The sequence below is a fragment of the Arachis ipaensis genome, chromosome B8, assembly GCF_059453495.1.
Source record: "Arachis ipaensis isolate K30076 ecotype BB chromosome B8, ASM5945349v1, whole genome shotgun sequence".
In the NCBI taxonomy this organism is placed as follows: domain Eukaryota; kingdom Viridiplantae; phylum Streptophyta; class Magnoliopsida; order Fabales; family Fabaceae; genus Arachis; species Arachis ipaensis.
Genome location: NC_142443.1, coordinates 64,554,888 through 64,572,044, shown reverse-complemented (window position 1 = coordinate 64,572,044; position 17,157 = coordinate 64,554,888). Strand labels below are relative to the sequence as shown.

General features: G+C 39.3%; 2 non-coding genes across 2 annotated transcripts; one reads left to right on the top strand and one right to left on the bottom strand.

Moving 5' to 3' along the window:
• Nucleotides 1-2,305: 2,305 nt before the first annotated feature.
• LOC148548369 (small nucleolar RNA R71) lies at nt 2,306-2,409 on the bottom strand. Its single transcript, XR_015897382.1, has one exon. It is a non-coding gene; the product is annotated as a small nucleolar RNA R71 (small nucleolar RNA).
• Nucleotides 2,410-14,092: 11,683 nt separating this feature from the next.
• LOC148548368 (small nucleolar RNA R71) lies at nt 14,093-14,200 on the top strand. The gene has a single exon (XR_015897369.1). It is a non-coding gene; the product is annotated as a small nucleolar RNA R71 (small nucleolar RNA).
• Nucleotides 14,201-17,157: the final 2,957 nt, after the last annotated feature.

The following is a 17,157-nucleotide window of genomic DNA, read 5'->3' as shown; positions in this document are numbered from 1 at the left end:
GTCATTTACTTTCCAGCACTTTACTTTCTTGTACTTTATTGCTTTCTTTTAATTTCAAGTCATTTACATTTCCTGTTGCTCATCACTAAAAATTGAACCGTCTAACTAGAATAATCAATCAACTATTACTTGCTTAATCCTTTAATCCTCGTGGGATTGACCTCACTCTTGTGAGTTTTATTACTTGATACGACCCGGTATACTTGCTAGTAGTTATGCGGATAAAATTTTCCCTATTAGTTGTGTCTTGAAATTTCTTAAAAAATTGTTGCTGGTTGTTGTTGTGGACTATAATCGTGTTGTCCCCAAATGGCATTGTTGTTGCTAGTTCAAGAGTGACGCCATTTCTATTCCTTAAATTTGATTGCGAAAAAAAAACCTTTTGAAATCGTATTTATCAAACTATTTGTTGAGAACCCAACTTGTTTTGTTTGGTGTCCGAGTTTGTTTTGTGACGGCTTCTTTGTTTATTGTATTTGTAGGTATAGCTTTATGTCTCGATCTGTTATTCACGATATGTCAACAAAAGTCCCCTTTTTTCTTTTAACTTGGATAGATACTACTGTCTTTACTCCTGCTCCTGTGGTTGATAGAGAGTATGCTAAAACCTTCCGTAGGCACCATAAGTTGTGTGAAAGTCGGGATGATGAGAGAAATTATAAGATAGTTATGGCTGATCCTAAGGAGAGGGTGTGTTTTCTCCCATTAGATAAGTCGGAACGCCCCTTCTTTTACGCGTATGATTGTTTTTTCACTAAGCTAGACGTCAGGCATCCCTTTTCCGACTTTCAGAGTAATGTCCTTTGGACTTGCAGTATTGCTCCTTCCCAACTTCATCTTAATTCTTGGGCCTTTCTCAAAGTATACTAACTTCTATGTCGGGAGCTTGATGTTTGACCTTTCCTCAAGATTTTCTTTTACCTTTTTGTTCTGACCAAGCACTTTGGTTCAAAAAATCTAGCTTGGCTTTCTTTTTGTATCGTCCAGGGTAGGAAGGTTTTCTCCATTTTTGAAGAGATGAAAATGAGCTTGATCCGGAGAATTGCAACATCTCCTAAGCCCAATGAACTCCCCATCTCTAATCTCACCCATTCTCTTTAATTTCTGCGATTTACTTTTATGAGCAAATCCCCCATTTCCATTTACAATTCTGCAATTTATTTTCAGTCATTTACTTCCAGTCCTTTAATTCTAGCATTTACTTTTCTGTTATTTACATTCCGCCATCTTATTTTCTACAACTCTCAACCCAAATTCTGGATTTGCTCAACTAGAACATTCTTCTAATTAAAGTTGCTTGATCAATCAATCCCTGTGGGATTCGACCTCACTCTATTGTGAGTTTTTACTTGACGACAACTTCGGTACACTTGCCGAAGGGAGATTTGTTGAGAGACAAGTTTTTCGTGCATCAAGTTTATGGCGCCGTTGCCGGGGATTGATTGTGCATCAACAATGATTAGATTGGAAGATCACTAGATTGAGCATTTTATTTTGTGTATTTCATTTTCTGTTCGAGTGAATTACTTTTTGTTTTAGTTAAACTTCTTCCCTTTTCCATCTACTCTTTTGTTTTTTTTTTGTTTTTTTCAATTCTGTTTGCTAACCCACTAACTGTTTGATATATTGCATCACCCACAACTAACATCAATTCTGACATAAATACTGTCTGCACCTATCTTCTCTGCTTGTACTTGTTGGTTGTATGATAGGGAGAAGAAGCGGGGCTTCAACTTCCTTTGATTCTGAACCAGAGAGAACCTTCCTTAGACTAAGGAGGGAGGCAAGAGGAAAACGAGTAGTTGGTGCTGAAGAAGAGGAGGAACAGTTTGAGGAATACTTTGAACCAAACATGGAAGAAAACTTGGAAAATCATCATGAAGAAGAGACTCACAACCATGGCAGAGGAGGTGGAGCAAATCATGCTGGGGAGGATAGAAGAATTTTGGGCTCTTACATTAATCCAAACCCAGGCAATTGTGGAAGTAGCATCCAAAAGCCAACAATCCATGCCAACAACTTTGAACTTAAACCACAGCTCATCACCCTTGTTCAGAACAACTGTTCATTTGGAGGAGGTGTTCAAGAAGATCTCAACCAACATTTGACCACCTTCCTGAGAATATGTGACACAGTGAAATCTAATGGTGTTCATCCTGACGCCTATAGATTGCTCTTATTTCCTTTCTCACTCAGAGACAAGGCAGCCAAATGGCTGGAATCCTTCCCAAGGGAGAGCTTGACAACTTGGGAGGATATGGTGAACAAATTCTTAGCAAGATTCTACCCTCCTCAACGAATCAATAGGCTGAAAGCTGAGGTTCAAACCTTCAGGCAACAGGATGGTGAGACTCTGTATGAAGCATGAGAGAGGTTCAAAGACTTAACAAGGAGGTGTCCACCTGACATGTTCAACGAATGGGTCCAGCTGCACATTTTCTATGAAGGGCTCTCTTATGAGTCAAAGAAGGCAGTAGACCATTCATCTGGAGGGTCCTTGAACAAGAAGAAGACCATTGAGGAAGCCATAGATGTTATTGAAATAGTAGCAGAAAACGACTACTTCTATGCTTCCGAAAGAGGGAACACAAGAGGAGTGATGGAGCTAAACAATGTAGATGCTCTGTTGGCCCAAAACAAGTTCATTACCCAACAGCTGGCTGACCTCACCAAGAAGATGGAGATGAACCAAGTAGCAGCAATCTCCACTTCATCAACAACACAAGAAGGAGTAAACCAAGAAGCAGAAGGGAGTCAGGAGCAAGCCAACTACATTGGGAATTCACCAACGGAAAACTATGATCCATACTCCAAGACTTACAACCCTGGATGGAGAAATCATCCGAACTTTGGGTGGGGAAGTGAGCAATATCAAAACCAAAACAGCACATCTGCTCCGAACCACTCATCAATTGATGATAAGCTCTCTAAGATTGAAACATTCATTGAAGGAATATGCAGAGACATTCAAGACAGTAAAGCATTCAGAGAGGAAGTGCAGTCAAACATGCAGAATCAAAATGCTGCCATCACAAAACTGGAGACACAAATCAGCTATCTTTTTAAGCAGCTTCCGAACCACAATTTTTGCTATGATACCCATTCAAGCAAAAGGGAGAAGTGTCAAGCTATCACACTTAGGAGTGGGAAGGAACTGAAGGAACATCCCAAAAAACCACTAGAAGAAAGCTCAATTGAAAAGGAAGAGGAGCAAGATGGAATACAACCCCCCACGCCAAGTTTGCAGAAAGAGAAAAAGATACCCCAACTCAACATCTCAAGAGCTCCATACCCCCAGCTATTGAAGAAAAAGGAAGATGACAACCAGTTCTTGAGATTTTTGGAAATCTTCAAGAAGCTACAAATCAACATACCATTTGCTGAAGCCATAGAACAAATGCCACTTTATGCCAAGTTTTTGAAGGAGCTAATGACTAAGAAAAGAAGCTGGAAGAACAATGAGACTGTGATACTAACTGAAGAGTGCAGTGCTATCATTCAGCATAAACTACCTCAGAAACTGAAGGATCCTGGGAGTTTTCAGATCCCTTGCATTATAGGAGAAATCACAGTAGAAAAGGCTCTTTGTAACTTAGGGGCCAGCATCAATTTGATGTCAGTAGCTATGATGAGAAAGATGAAAATTGAGGAGGCTAAACCAACAAAAATGGCTCTACAACTGGCAGACCGATCGTTCAAATTCCCTCACGGGATAGTGGAGGATTTGCTAGTAAAAGTAGGAGATTTCATATTCCCAGCAGATTTTGTGGTGCTGGACATGCAGGAAGACGCCAAAACCTCCATCATTTTGGGAAGGCCATTCTTGGCTACTGCCGGAGCTGTCATTGATGTTCAAAAGGGTGACCTCACCCTTAGATTACACAATGAAAAGATGACATTCAATGTGTTCAAGGCCATGAGTTATCCACCGGAACAATTGGGGGAATGCATGAGGTTAGATGCACTTGAGGATGAAATGCAGGAGAATTTTGAAGAAGATGAACCTGAAGAGAACGAGAGATTGGTGGAGGAAGAACCTGAATCATGTGAAGAGGTAGCTACAATAGAAACACATATACCAGATGCACCAAAGGAAGGGAGCAAAAAATCAGAAGCACCCAAACTTGAACTCAAAGCATTGCCACCCACTCTCAAATATGCATATCTAGGAGAAAGTAAAAACTACCCAGTGATCATAAATTCATCCCTCAGTCAAGATCAAGAGGACGAGCTACTCAAGGTGCTGCGGGAGCATAAGGATGCCATTGGATGGACCCTTGCTGACTTGAAGGGAATCAGTTCAGCCATATGCATGCATAAAATACTGTTGGAAGATGAAGCCAAGCCATCCATTCAATCCCAAAGAAGGCTGAACCCAATCATGAAGGAAGTGGTACAGAAAGAGGTTATGAAGCTTTGGCAAGGAGGAGTCATATACCCAATTTCGGACAGCCCTTGGGTTAGCCCCATACATGTCGTACCGAAGAAGGGAGGGATCATTGTGGTTACCAATGAGAAGAACGAGCTCATACCTACAAGGACCGTCACAGGATGGCGGATGTGCATAGACTACAGGAAGCTCAATGAGGCTACACGAAAGGACCATTTTCCCCTTCCATTCATGGATCAGATGTTGGAAAGACTTGCAGGGCACGCTTATTAGTGTTTTTTCGACGGTTATTCAGGATACAACCAAATAGTGGTTGATCCAAAAGACCAAGAGAAAACCTCATTTACCTGTCCGTATGGAGTGTTTGCCTATAGGCGCATGCCATTTGGGTTGTGTAATGCCCCTGCAACTTTCCAACGCTGCATGATTTCTATCTTTTCAGATATGATAGAAAAATTCATTGAAGTTTTTATGGATGATTTCTCGGTATTCGGAGATTCTTTTCCTAGTTGCCTACATCACCTCGCCTTGGTATTGAAAAGGTGCCAAGAGACCAATTTGGTCTTGAACTGGGAAAAATGCCACTTCATGGTGACAGGGGGAATAGTCCTTGGTCACAAAGTCTCTCGCCAAGGCATTGAGGTTGATAGAGCTAAGGTGGAACTTATTGAAAAACTACCCCCACCCAGTGATGTCAAGGCAATTAGAAGTTTTTGAGGGCATGCTGGTTTTTACAGAAGATTTATTAAAGATTTTTCAAAGATAGCCAAGCCCTTAAGCAATCTCCTTGTGTCTGATACACCATTCATCTTTGATGAAACCTGCATGCTAGCATTTACACATTTGAAAAAGAGGTTATCCTCTGCTCCTATCATTTCCCCACCTGATTGGAACTTACCATTTGAATTGATGTGCGATACATCTGATTTTGCAGTTGGGGCAGTGTTAGGATAAAGGAAAGATAACCTAGTTCGTGTGATATACTATGCTAGCAAAGTCCTTAATGAAACTCAAAGAAATTATACCACTACTGAAAAGGAATTGCTAGCAATAGTTTTTGCATTTGACAAATTTAGATCATACCTCATTGGTGCTAAAGTGATCGTTTTTACAGATCACACAGCACTTAAATATTTGTTTGCCAAGCAAGAATCGAAGCCAAGACTAATAAGGTGGATCTTACTGTTGCAGGAATTCGATATTGAAATCAGAGACAAGAAGGGAGTGGAGAACAAGGTGGCAGATCACTTATCTAGAATCCCTCATGATCAAGGTGGAAAAAATGATACAAGTGTTAACGAGCTCTTCCCTGATGAGCAGTTGATGACAGTTCATAAAGCACCATGGTTCGCAGATATTGCAAATTTCAAGGCAACTGGAGCATTACCCCCAGGGATCAATAAGCATCAAAAGAGGAAGCTCATGAATGATGCAAAATACTTTGTCTGGGACGAGCCATATCTCTTCAAGAAATGTTCAGATGGAATTCTTAGAAGATGTGTCTCGGAAGAGGAAGGGAGAGAAGTCTTGTGGAACTGCCACGGTTCATGCTATGGCGGGCACTTTGGAGGGGACAAAACTGCAGCAAAGGTGTTACAAAGCGGATTCTTTTGGCCCACTCTTTTCAAGGATGCCAAAGAGCTAGTAAAAAGTTACAATGAATGCCAAAGATCTGGAAACCTGCCCAAAAGAAACGCCATGCCACAAAATTTCATCTTGGAACTTGAACTGTTTGATGTGTAGGGAATTGATTTCATGGGACCATTCCCAACCTCATATGCAAACAATTACATCCTGGTAGCAGTAGATTATGTTTCCAAGTGGGTAGAGACTATTGCAACCCCAACTAATGATAACAAGGTAGTCATGAACTTCCTCAAGAAGAATATCTTTAGCCGGTTTGGAGTCCCAAGAGCCCTCATCAGTGATGGAGGGAGCCACTTTTGTAACAAACCACTGGAAGCTCTCCTCTTACGATATGGGGTAAAACACAAAGTAGCCACACCTTACCATCCTCAAACAAGTGGACAAACTAAGATATCCAACAGAGAGCTGAAGAGGATCCTGGAAAAGACTGTGGGCGCATCTAGAAAGGATTGGTCGAAGAAGTTGGATGATGCTCTGTGGGCATACAGAACAGCATTCAAAACCCCACTTGAATGTCTCCATATCAATTAGTCTATGGGAAAGCTTGTCATTTACCACTGGAGCTGGAACATAAAGCTCTTTGGGCTATCAAGATACTAGATTTTGACAGCATTGATGCTGGTGCAAAAAGAATCTTGCAGCTGCAAGAGATGGAGGAATTCAGGTCACAAGCCTATGAAAATACTAAGATGTATAAAGAGAAGGCAAAAAGAAAACATGACATGCACTTGGCACCCAGGAGTTTCGAAAAAGGGCAGCAAGTACTCCTTTACAATTCTAAATTAAGGCTGTTTCCAGGGAAACTCAAGTCAAGGTGGTCCAGACCTTTCTTGGTTACAAAAGTGTCACCATATGGCCATATCGAAATCATGGATGAAGGTTCAAAGAGGACTTTTACAGTGAATGGACAAAGACTCAAGCATTATCTGGGCAACATGGGGGAAGACCCCAGAGTAAAGTACCATCTCAAATAATTAAGAACTCGTCGAGCTAGTGACAATAAAAGAGCACTCTGTTGGGAGGCAACCCAACCTCAGGTAGTTTCAATTTCATCATTATTTCAATAAAAGTCACAAGTGGTTTTCCCTGTATTGAAAGGAGCTAAGTTTGGTGTTCCATACCAGAACAATCCAAGAGTGATGGTGTAATTCTAAGTTTGGTGTTCCACTAAAGGACATTGGTTAGAATTACATCCCACTCCCAAAAGAACATTGCTAGCTCCATCCAACCAAGAGAAACCACTTAGGTGTAGTTAGACTATAGGTGATCATTGCTTTGTTGATAATAAGATATGAGGGTCTCTGCATATATGCAATATTGTGTACTGGGCAAAGAACTAAGTTTGGTGTTCACACACCAAACTGAGTTCAAGAGGCACAAGCATACATATAAGCTAACTATGTCTCAAGTGCTTTGGGAACAAGCAACTTCCAGTGACCTTGTAGGAATCTTATAAGGAAATGGTGCACTTTCACCCAAAGAAGCGAGGCAACAAAAACTAGGAGGATGACAAAGAGAGAGGGGGACCAGAGATCACCACTCGAAGGTTGTATTGTTACCTGATTCCATTGTACTTAGAATTGTTGAAAGTTGGAGGTCCGAATTGCACTTTTGATTTGTAGTTACTTGCAGTTGAACTCTTTTTAAAATTCTGTTTTTTTTAAGTTTTCCTTCTGAATAAGTCTATGTGCACTGGTCTTTATGTCACTGTATCATTCCCTTATTTACTTGTAAGCTTGTCCCTTTTTTATCAAATGAAGAAGAGAATGTTTATGTTTGTAAAAGACCAGAGTGGAGTTTATATTGTGGAAGTACATTCATGAATCTTTGGGGTAGTCATAAGTTAACTAAGTTGGTTCAACCACAAGGCTAGGAAGACAACTATCTATCCTGAATACTTTGCTTTGGATACACTCATGAGACTAAGTTAATAACAAGATCCTAAGAAGAGAAGAGGGAAAGAACAATGGAAGTGAAAAACAAAAAAAAAAGAGTAAGCAATAAGGCTAGGCATCAATGGTTTTAAGCTTGAGGCAAGTGTCTGTGGTGCTTCTGTGTGAGGGATCTACTTGGATGAATAAGCTCTTAGGGGTGCCTTATCACTTGGTAACTTGGGTTAACTAACTCGGGATCATCAGCTGAAAGTCCACTATCAAGAGTAACCTTCATTACAGAACACTTAGTAACCCAAAGAGGTGCTGGACACCAAAGTCTCAAGAAAAGAAAATAAACAAACTAAATGCCTGTAGTGTGTATGTATGGGGGATAGGCTTGAGAGAGTAAGTCCTTAGGGGTGTCTCAACACCTAGCACCTTGAACCAACTGGTTCGGGAGTGTTGGCTGAAAGCTTATCTTAAAGAGTTGCACCCTTACAGAGCACCTAGCCTAAATAACACAAACAACCCTTGTAATAACAATAAAAGGATCAATGAATAAAAGTCTCATGGGATATGAACAAAGTGGGTGTTTTGGGACAGGATAAAGGTCTGAAAGCCAGTAATGGAATGAACCTAAGTTGCTATGCATGAAACCACCATAAAATCAGTAATATGACTTCCACAAGGATGATTCATTCCTCTGGATATTCATTTCATCATTCTCTTGTTCCAGTACTTGCTTAAGGACAAGCAAGCTTTAAGTTTGGTGTTGTGATGCCAGGGCATTTTGGCCAGTTTCACTGACCTTTTTCTTTACTGTTTTTAGGTTAGTTTCATGCATTTCTTTAGGAAATAAGTTAGTTTTGGGTAAATATTCACTTATGCCTTGACTCAAGCATACATTGTGCATTTTACATGATTTCATGAGGATTTTGCATAAGTTTAGTGACAAATATTATGTTGCATCACTCATGATTTGGACTAGAGCTTTGATGCACTTTGTTGCTTGATTTCAGGACCAAAAAGGAGCAAGAAAATGGGAGGTAACTTGCAAAGATTAATGAGAAAAGTGATTGCCAATAACACTCTCAAAAAGCCATCAATGCCCACGTTAGAGAGTCACGTTAATCAAGCTAACGTGAACTCTAACGTGAAGAAAAGAAGTTGAGCCAACGTTAGTGACACTCAACATTGTCACTAACGTTGGCACTTACTCATAAGTTGCCACGTTAGAAGCCACATTAACCTAGTTAACGTGGCCTCTAACGTTAAGGGGGAGGGAGAGAAGCCAACATTAGTGACACTCAACATTGTCACTAACGTTGGCCTATGGTGCTAAGTACCACGTTAACTCCCACGTTAACTTGGTTAACGTGGGAACTAACGTAGAGGATGAAGAGTTGTCGACAACGTTAGTGACACTCAACATTGTCACTAACGTTGAAGCAACCACACAACCCCCAAGAGTCACGTTAACTTCCACGTTAACTTGGTTAATGTGGAAGCTAACGATGAGAAATGAAGGATGAGCCAACGTTAGTGACACTCAACATTGTCACTAACGTTGGGATGGCTAAAAGATGGCCACGTTAGAAGCCACGTTAACCTAGTTAACGTGGACTCTAACGTGAGACCTAGGGGCACATTGAAATGTTAGTGACAATGTTGAATGTCACTAACGTTCTCGAAGGATGGCAAAGGCCACGTTAGAAGCCACGTTAACCTAGTTAATGTGAGCTTTAACGTGAAGCAAGAAGGGGCACACTGGAACGTTAGTGACAATGTTGAGTGTCACTAACGTTCTCGAAGATTGATAAGGCAACGTTAAAAGCCACGTTAACCTAGCTAACGTGGGTTTTAACGTAAGGCAAAAAGGGTGCATTTGAACGTTAGTGACAATGTTAAGTGTCACTAACGTTCCCGAACTTGGACTTTCACTAAATGATTAACACTCCTTACGCCCTGAGCTTAAGTCTCTGCCCACTCCGCACTTTCTCTCTGCAAGTAAAGCCAAGCCCAATTAAAGAAAGGAACTGCTTCAAACTCAAGATCCAAAGGCCCAAGACTTGAAGAGTGAACTAGAAGCTGAGAAGAGTAGTATATATAGGAGTAGCTTTGAATTGTAAAATAGTTCTGGAGGCTGAAGAACCACTCTCTGTATTTACTTTCTTTGCAATTTCTAGTTTTATGATGTATTCTCCATCTTTGTTTTCATTTTCAAGAGCTATGAACAACTAAACCCCTTTCATTGGGTTAGGGAGCTCTGTTGTAATTTGATGGATCAATACTAATTTTCATTGTTCTTCTTCTATCTTTCCTCTTGATTTTACTTGAAAGCTTTCGATCTTCATCCAATTGAGTAGTTATCTTAGAAGAGAAGCTATTCAAACTTGGATCTCTTTTGAACCTTGGAAGAGGAATGAAGAGATCAAGCTAGAAATGCTTTCTCATGCTGGACCAAATTGGGTTTGGATGGGTATGTGACTGTAACCCTCTCAATACTTGGTTTGGGAAATGCATGTGGTATAATCAGTGACCATACTTCATCTCTTCTCATGAGCAATTGACCAAGGAATTGGCTATTGATCAAGATTTGAGAGATTGAATTGCAAGGAATTGTAATTCAATCACTTAAGATTGCCAAGGAGATCAATGAGTGCATTGATTGAGGAAGAGATGAAAATGAACTTGATCCGGAGAATTGCAACATCTCCTAAGCCCAATGAACTCCCCATCTCTAATCTCACCCATTCTCTTTAATTTCTGCGATTTACTTTTATGAGCAAATCCCCCATTCCCATTTACAATTCTGCAATTTATTTTCAGTCATTTACTTCCAGTCCTTTAATTCTAGCATTTACTTTTCTGTTATTTACATTCCGCCATCTTATTTTCTGCAACTCTCAACCCAAATTCTGGATTCGCTCAACTAGAACATTCTTCTAATTAAAGTTGCTTGATCAATCAATCCCTGTGGGATTCGACCTCACTCTATTGTGAGTTTTTACTTGACGACAACTTCGGTACACTTGCCGAAGGGAGATTTATTGAGAGACAAGTTTTCCGTGCATCAACTTGGTCCAACCTTTGATCAAAGTTGACCCTTCTAGTGTAGGGGCGTGCATCTCCTTGCATCATAGGCAAGTTAAACGCCAACCTCACATTCTCCGGACTAAAATCTAAGTATTTCCCCCGAACCATGGTGAGATAATTCTTTGGGTTCGGGTTCTTACTTTGATCATGGTTCCTAGTGATCGATGCATTCGCATAGAACTCTTGAATCATTAGAATTCCGACTTGTTGGATGGGTTTTGTTAGAACTTCCCAACCTCTTCTTGATTTCATGTCAGATTTCCGGATACTCATTTCTCTTGAGTTTGAAAGGGACCTCGGGGATCACCTTCTTCTTGGCCACAACATCATAGAAGTGGTCTTGATGGGCTTTGGAGATGAATCTTTCCATCTCCTATGACTCGGAGGTGGAAGCTTTTGTCTTTCCTTTCCCTTTTCTAGAGGATTCTCCAGTCTTAGGTGCCATGGTAATGGAAAAACAAAAAGCTTTATGCTTTTACCACACCAAACTTAGAATATTGCTCGCCCTCGAGCAAGAAAAGAAAGAATAGATGAAGAAGAAGAAGAAATGGAGGAGAGGGAGAGAGAGATGTGTTTCGGCCAAGAAGAGGAGGAGGGGGTTGTGTTGTGTGAAATTGAAGAAGAATGGAGGGGTTTATATAGTGAAGGGAGAGGGGTTAGGTTCAGCCATTTAGGGTGGGTTTGGGTGGGAAAGTGATTTTGAATTTTGAAGGTAGGTGGGGTGTATGAAGTAGATTTATGGGGAAGAGTGGGTGGATGTGAGTGGTGAATAGGTAATAGGGAAGAGAGCTTGAGGTGATTGGTGAAGGGTTTTGGGGAATGGTGTTTATTGGGAAGAGAGGATGAACATTGAGAAGAGGGAAGAGTATGAGTGGAGGTAGGTGGGGATCCTGTGGGGTCCACAGATCCTGAGGTGTCAAGGAATTGCATCCCTGCACCAATTAGGCATGTAAAATGCCTTTGCATGCAATTCTGGCGTTTAGACGCCGAATTGGTGCTTGTTCTGGGCGTTCAGCGCCCAGATGCAGCATGTTTCTGGCGTTGAACGCCAGTTCTATGCTTGTTTCTGGCGTTCAGTGCCAGCTTTCTTCAGTGTGCTTTTCTGGCGTCTGAACGCCAGGATGCTGCTTGTTTTGGGCGTTCAACGCCAGATCCATGCTCTGTTCTGGCGTTGAACGCCAGCCAGATGCTTCTTACTGGCGTTTAAACTCCAGTAAGCCCTTCCTCCAGGGTGTGATTTTTCTTCTGCTGTTTTTTATTCTATTTTTGATTTTTCTATTTATTTTGTGACTCCACATGATCATGAACCTAATAAAACATGAAAGAACAACAAAAATAAAAATAAAATTAGATAAATAAAAATTGGGTTGCCTCCCAACAAGCACTTCTTTAATGTCAATAGCTTGACAGTGGGCTCTCATGGAGCCTCACAGATGTTCAGAGCATTGTTGAGACTCCCCAACACCAAACTTAGAGTTTGGCTGAGGCCTCCCAACACCAAACTTAGAGTTTGACTGTGGGGGCTTTAGTTGACTCTGTACTGAGAGAAGCTTACTGTGCCTCTTTTCCATGTTTACAGAAGGATGTCCTTGAGTTTTAAACACAAGGGAGTCCTCATTCAATTGAAGGACTAGTTCACCTCTGTCTACATCAATTGCAGCTCTTGCTGTGGCTAGGAAGGGTCTTCCAAGAATGATGGATTCATCCTCATCCTTCCCAGTATCCAGGATTATGAAATCAGCAGGGATGTAAAGGCCTTCAATCTTTACTAACACGTCCTCTACCTGTCCATAAGCCTCTTTTCTTGAATTATCTGCCATCTCTAATGAGATTCTAGCAGCTTACACCTCAAAGATTCCCAGTTTCTCCATTACAGAGAGCGGCATGAGGTTTATTCCTGACCCAAGGTCACATAGAGCCTTCTCAAAGGTCATGGTGCTTATGGTACAAGGTATTAGGAACTTTCCAGGATCCTGTTTCTTCTGAGGCAATCTCAGTTGATCCAATTCATTTAGTTCATTGGTGAACAGGGGAGGTTCATCTCCCCAAGTCTCAATACCAAATAAATTGGCATTCAGCTTCATGATTGCACCAAGGAACTTAGCAACTTGCTCTTTAGTAACATCCTCATTCTCTTCAGAAGAAGAATACTCATCAGAGCTCATGAAGGGCGTAAGGAGGTTTAATGGAATCTCTATGGTCTCTAGATGAGCCTCAGAATCCTTTGGTTCCTCAAAGGGAAACTCCTTGTTGATCACTGGACGTCCCAGGAGGTCTTCCTCCTTGGGATTCACGTCCTCCCCTTCCTCCTTGGATTCGGCCATGATGGTTATATCAATGGCCTTGCACTCTCCTTTTGGATTTTCTTCTGTATTGCTTGGGAGAGCACTAGGAGGGGTTTCAGTGATCTTCTTACTCAGCTGGCTCATTTGTGCCTCCAAATTTTTAATGGAGGACCTTGTTTCATTCATGAAACTCAGAGTGGCCTTAGATAGATCAGAGACTAAATTTGTTAAATTAGAGGTATTTTGCTCAGAGTTCTCTGTCTGTTGCTAAGTGGATGATGGAAAAGGCTTGCTATTGCTAGACCTGTTTCTTCCACCATTATTAAAGCCTTGTTGAGGCTTTTGTTGATCCTTCCATGAGAGATTTGGGTGATTTCTCCATGAGGAATTATAGGTGTTTCCATAGGGTTCACCTATGTAATTTACCTCTGCTATTGCAGGGTTCTCAGGATCATAAGCCTCTTCCTCAAAAGATGCCTCTTGAGTACTGTTGGATGCAGCTTGCATTCCATTCAGACTCTGAGAAATCATATTGACTTGTTGAGTCAATATTTTGTTCTGAGCCAATATGGCATTCAGAGCATCAATTTCAAGAACTCCCTTCTTCTGAGGCGTCCCATTATTTACAGGATTCCTCTCAGAAGTGTACATAAACTGGTTATTAGCAACCATGTCAATGAGTTCTTGAGCTTCTGCAGGCATTTTTTTAGGTGAATGGATCCACCTGTAGAAGTATCCAATGACATCTTAGCTAATTCAGACAGACCATCATAGAATATATCCAGGATGGTCCATTCTGAAAGCATGTCAGAAGGACACTTTTTGGTCAGTTGCTTGTATCTCTCCCAAGCTTCATAGAGGGATTCACCTTCTTTCTGTCTGAAGGTTTGAACATCCACTCTAAGCTTACTCAGCTTTGGAGGAGGAAAAAACTTGGCTAAGAAAGCCATGACCAGCTTATCCCAAGAGTTCAGGCTATCCTTGGGTTGAGAGTCCAACCACACTCTAGCTCTGTCTCTTACAGCAAAAGGGAAAAGCATGAGCCTGTAGACTTCAGGATCTACTCCATTAGTCTTAACAGTATCACATATCTACAAGAATTCAGTTAAGAACTGAAAAGGATCTTCAGATGGAAGTTCATGAAACTTGCAGTTTTGTTGCATCAGAGAAACTAGTTGAGGCTTAAGCTCAAAATTGTTTGCTCCAATGGCAGGGATGGAGATGCTTCTTCCATGTAAATTGGAATTAGGTGCAGTAAAGTCACCAAGCATCCTCCTTGCATTATTATTATTTTCGGCTACCATCTCCTCTTCCTGTTCGAAAATTCCTGTAAGGTTGTCTCTGGATTGTTGTATTTTAGCTTTTCTTAGTTTCCTTTTTAGAGTCCTTTCAGGTTCAGGATCTACTTCAACAAGAGTGTTCTTGTCCTTGCTCCTGCTCATATGACAAAGAAGGGAATAACAAAGAAAATATGGAATCCTCTATGTCACAATATAGAGATTCCTTTGTGTGAGTAGAAGAAGAAAAGAATGTAATGTAAAGAAGAATGGATAATCCAAACACAAGGGTGAGGATAGGAGCAGAGATATGAGATGAAGAGAAGTGTTAGTAAGGAATTAAATAAATAGAAGAAGATGAGAGAGAAGTTTTCGAAAATAATTTTTGAAAAGGAGTTGATGATTTTCGAAAATTAAAGGGAAAATCAAATTAAAATTAAAATTTAAAACAAATAGTTAATTAAAATGAAATTTTGAAAAAGAGGGAGGGATTTTCGAAAATGAGAGAGAGAGAAGAGTAGTTAGGTGGTTTTGAAAAAGATAAGAAACAAACAAAAAGTCAATTAGTTAGTTGAAAAAGATTTGAAAATCAAGTTTGAAAAGATAAGAAGATAAGAAGTTAGAAAAGATATTTTAAAAAAGATATGATATGAAAAGGTATGATTAAAAAGATATGATTTTGAAAAAGATAAGATAAAAAGATATTTTTGAAAAGATATGATTGAAATTAGTTTTGAAAAAGATTTGATTTTTAAAATCACAATTAATGACTTGATTCACAAAAAATCACAAGATATGATTCTAGAACTTAAAGTTTGAATCTTTCTTAACAAGTAAGTAACAAATTTGAAATTTTTGAACCAAAACATTAATTGTTGATGATATTTTCGAAAATATTATATAAAATTAAGAAAAAGATTTTTGAAAAATATTTTTAAAATTTTCGAAAATAAACAAGAAAAATGAAAAAGATATGATTTTTGAAAAAGATTTTGAAAAAGATAAGATTTTTAAATTGAAAATTTGATTTGACTCATAAGAAACAACTAAATTTTAAAAAGTTTTGAAAAAGTCAACTCAAATTTTTGAAAATTTATGAGTGAAAAAGGGAAGATTTTTTTTTGCTTTTTGAATTTTTAATGAAGAAAGAGAAAAACATGAAAAAGACTCAATGCATGAGAATTTTTAGATCAAACAATGAATGCATGCAAGAACACTATGAATGTCAAGATGAACACCAAGAACTTATTTTTGAAAATTTTTAATGCAAAGAAAACATGCAAGACACCAAACTTAGAAATTTTTAATATTTAGACCCTAAGAATTCAAGAATGCATATGAAAAACACCATACAACACAAAACAATATAATATGAAGATCAATCAAGAAGGTTTATCAAGAACAACTTGAAGATCATGATGAATGCAATGCATGAATGCATTTTTTCGAAAAATGCAAATGGAGATGCAATTGACACCAAACTTAAAACATGACACAAGACTCAAACAAGAAACACAAAATATTTTTGATTTTTATGATTTTATGATTTTTTTGTATTTTCTTTTAAATTTTTTTCGAAAAACATATAGGAAAAAGAAAATAAGAAATTCAAAATTTTTAATAAGAATTCCAGGAATCTTTCAATGTTAGCCTAAAGCTCTAATCCAAGGGTTAGACATGGCTCACTAGCCAGCTAAGCTTTAGTATGCTATTACATGCATTGAAGTGATTAGTTGAAGCCTCAGTCTAAAAGAATTTAGACATGGCTTTACAGCCAGCCAGGATTCAACAAATCATCATGAAACACTAGAATTCATTCTTAAAAATTCTGAAGAAAAATATATTTTTGAAAAGATATAATTTTATATTATATTATTTTTTTTGAATATTAATTGAAAAACAAAAAAAAGAAGAAAATATTTTTTTGAAAAATTTTTGAAAACTTTTTGAAAATAAAATAAGAAGAAAATTACCCAATCTGAGCAACACGATGAACCGTCAGTTGTCCAAACTCGAACAATCCCCGGCAACGGCGCAAAAAGCTTGGTATGCGAAATTGTTACTCTGAGGTTGTAAAATTTGTTGTTCGTTCTCTCCCTGGCAATGGCGCCAATAACTGGTGCACAATACCATGGTCCAAACATAACTTCACAACTTCGCACAACTAACCAGCAAGTACACTGGGTCGTCCAAGTAATAAAACCTTACGTGAGTAAGGGTCGATCCCACAGAGATTGTTGGTATGAAGCAAGCTATGGTCATCTTGTTAATCTCAGTCAGGCGGATATCAAATGGTTATGGAGTTTTTGAATAATAATAATAAATAAACAGAAAATAAAGATAGAAATACTTATGTAATTCATTGGTGAGAATTTCAGATAAGCGTATAGAGATGCTTTCGTTCCTCTGAATCTCTGCTTTCCCGCTGTCTTCATCCAATCAGTCTTACTCCTTTCCATGGAAAGCTTTCTGTAAGGGCATCACCGTTGTCAATGGCTACATCCCATCCTCTTTGTGAAAATGGTCCAAATGCTCTGTCACGGCATGGCTAATCATCTGGAGGTTCTCGATCATACTGGAATAGGATT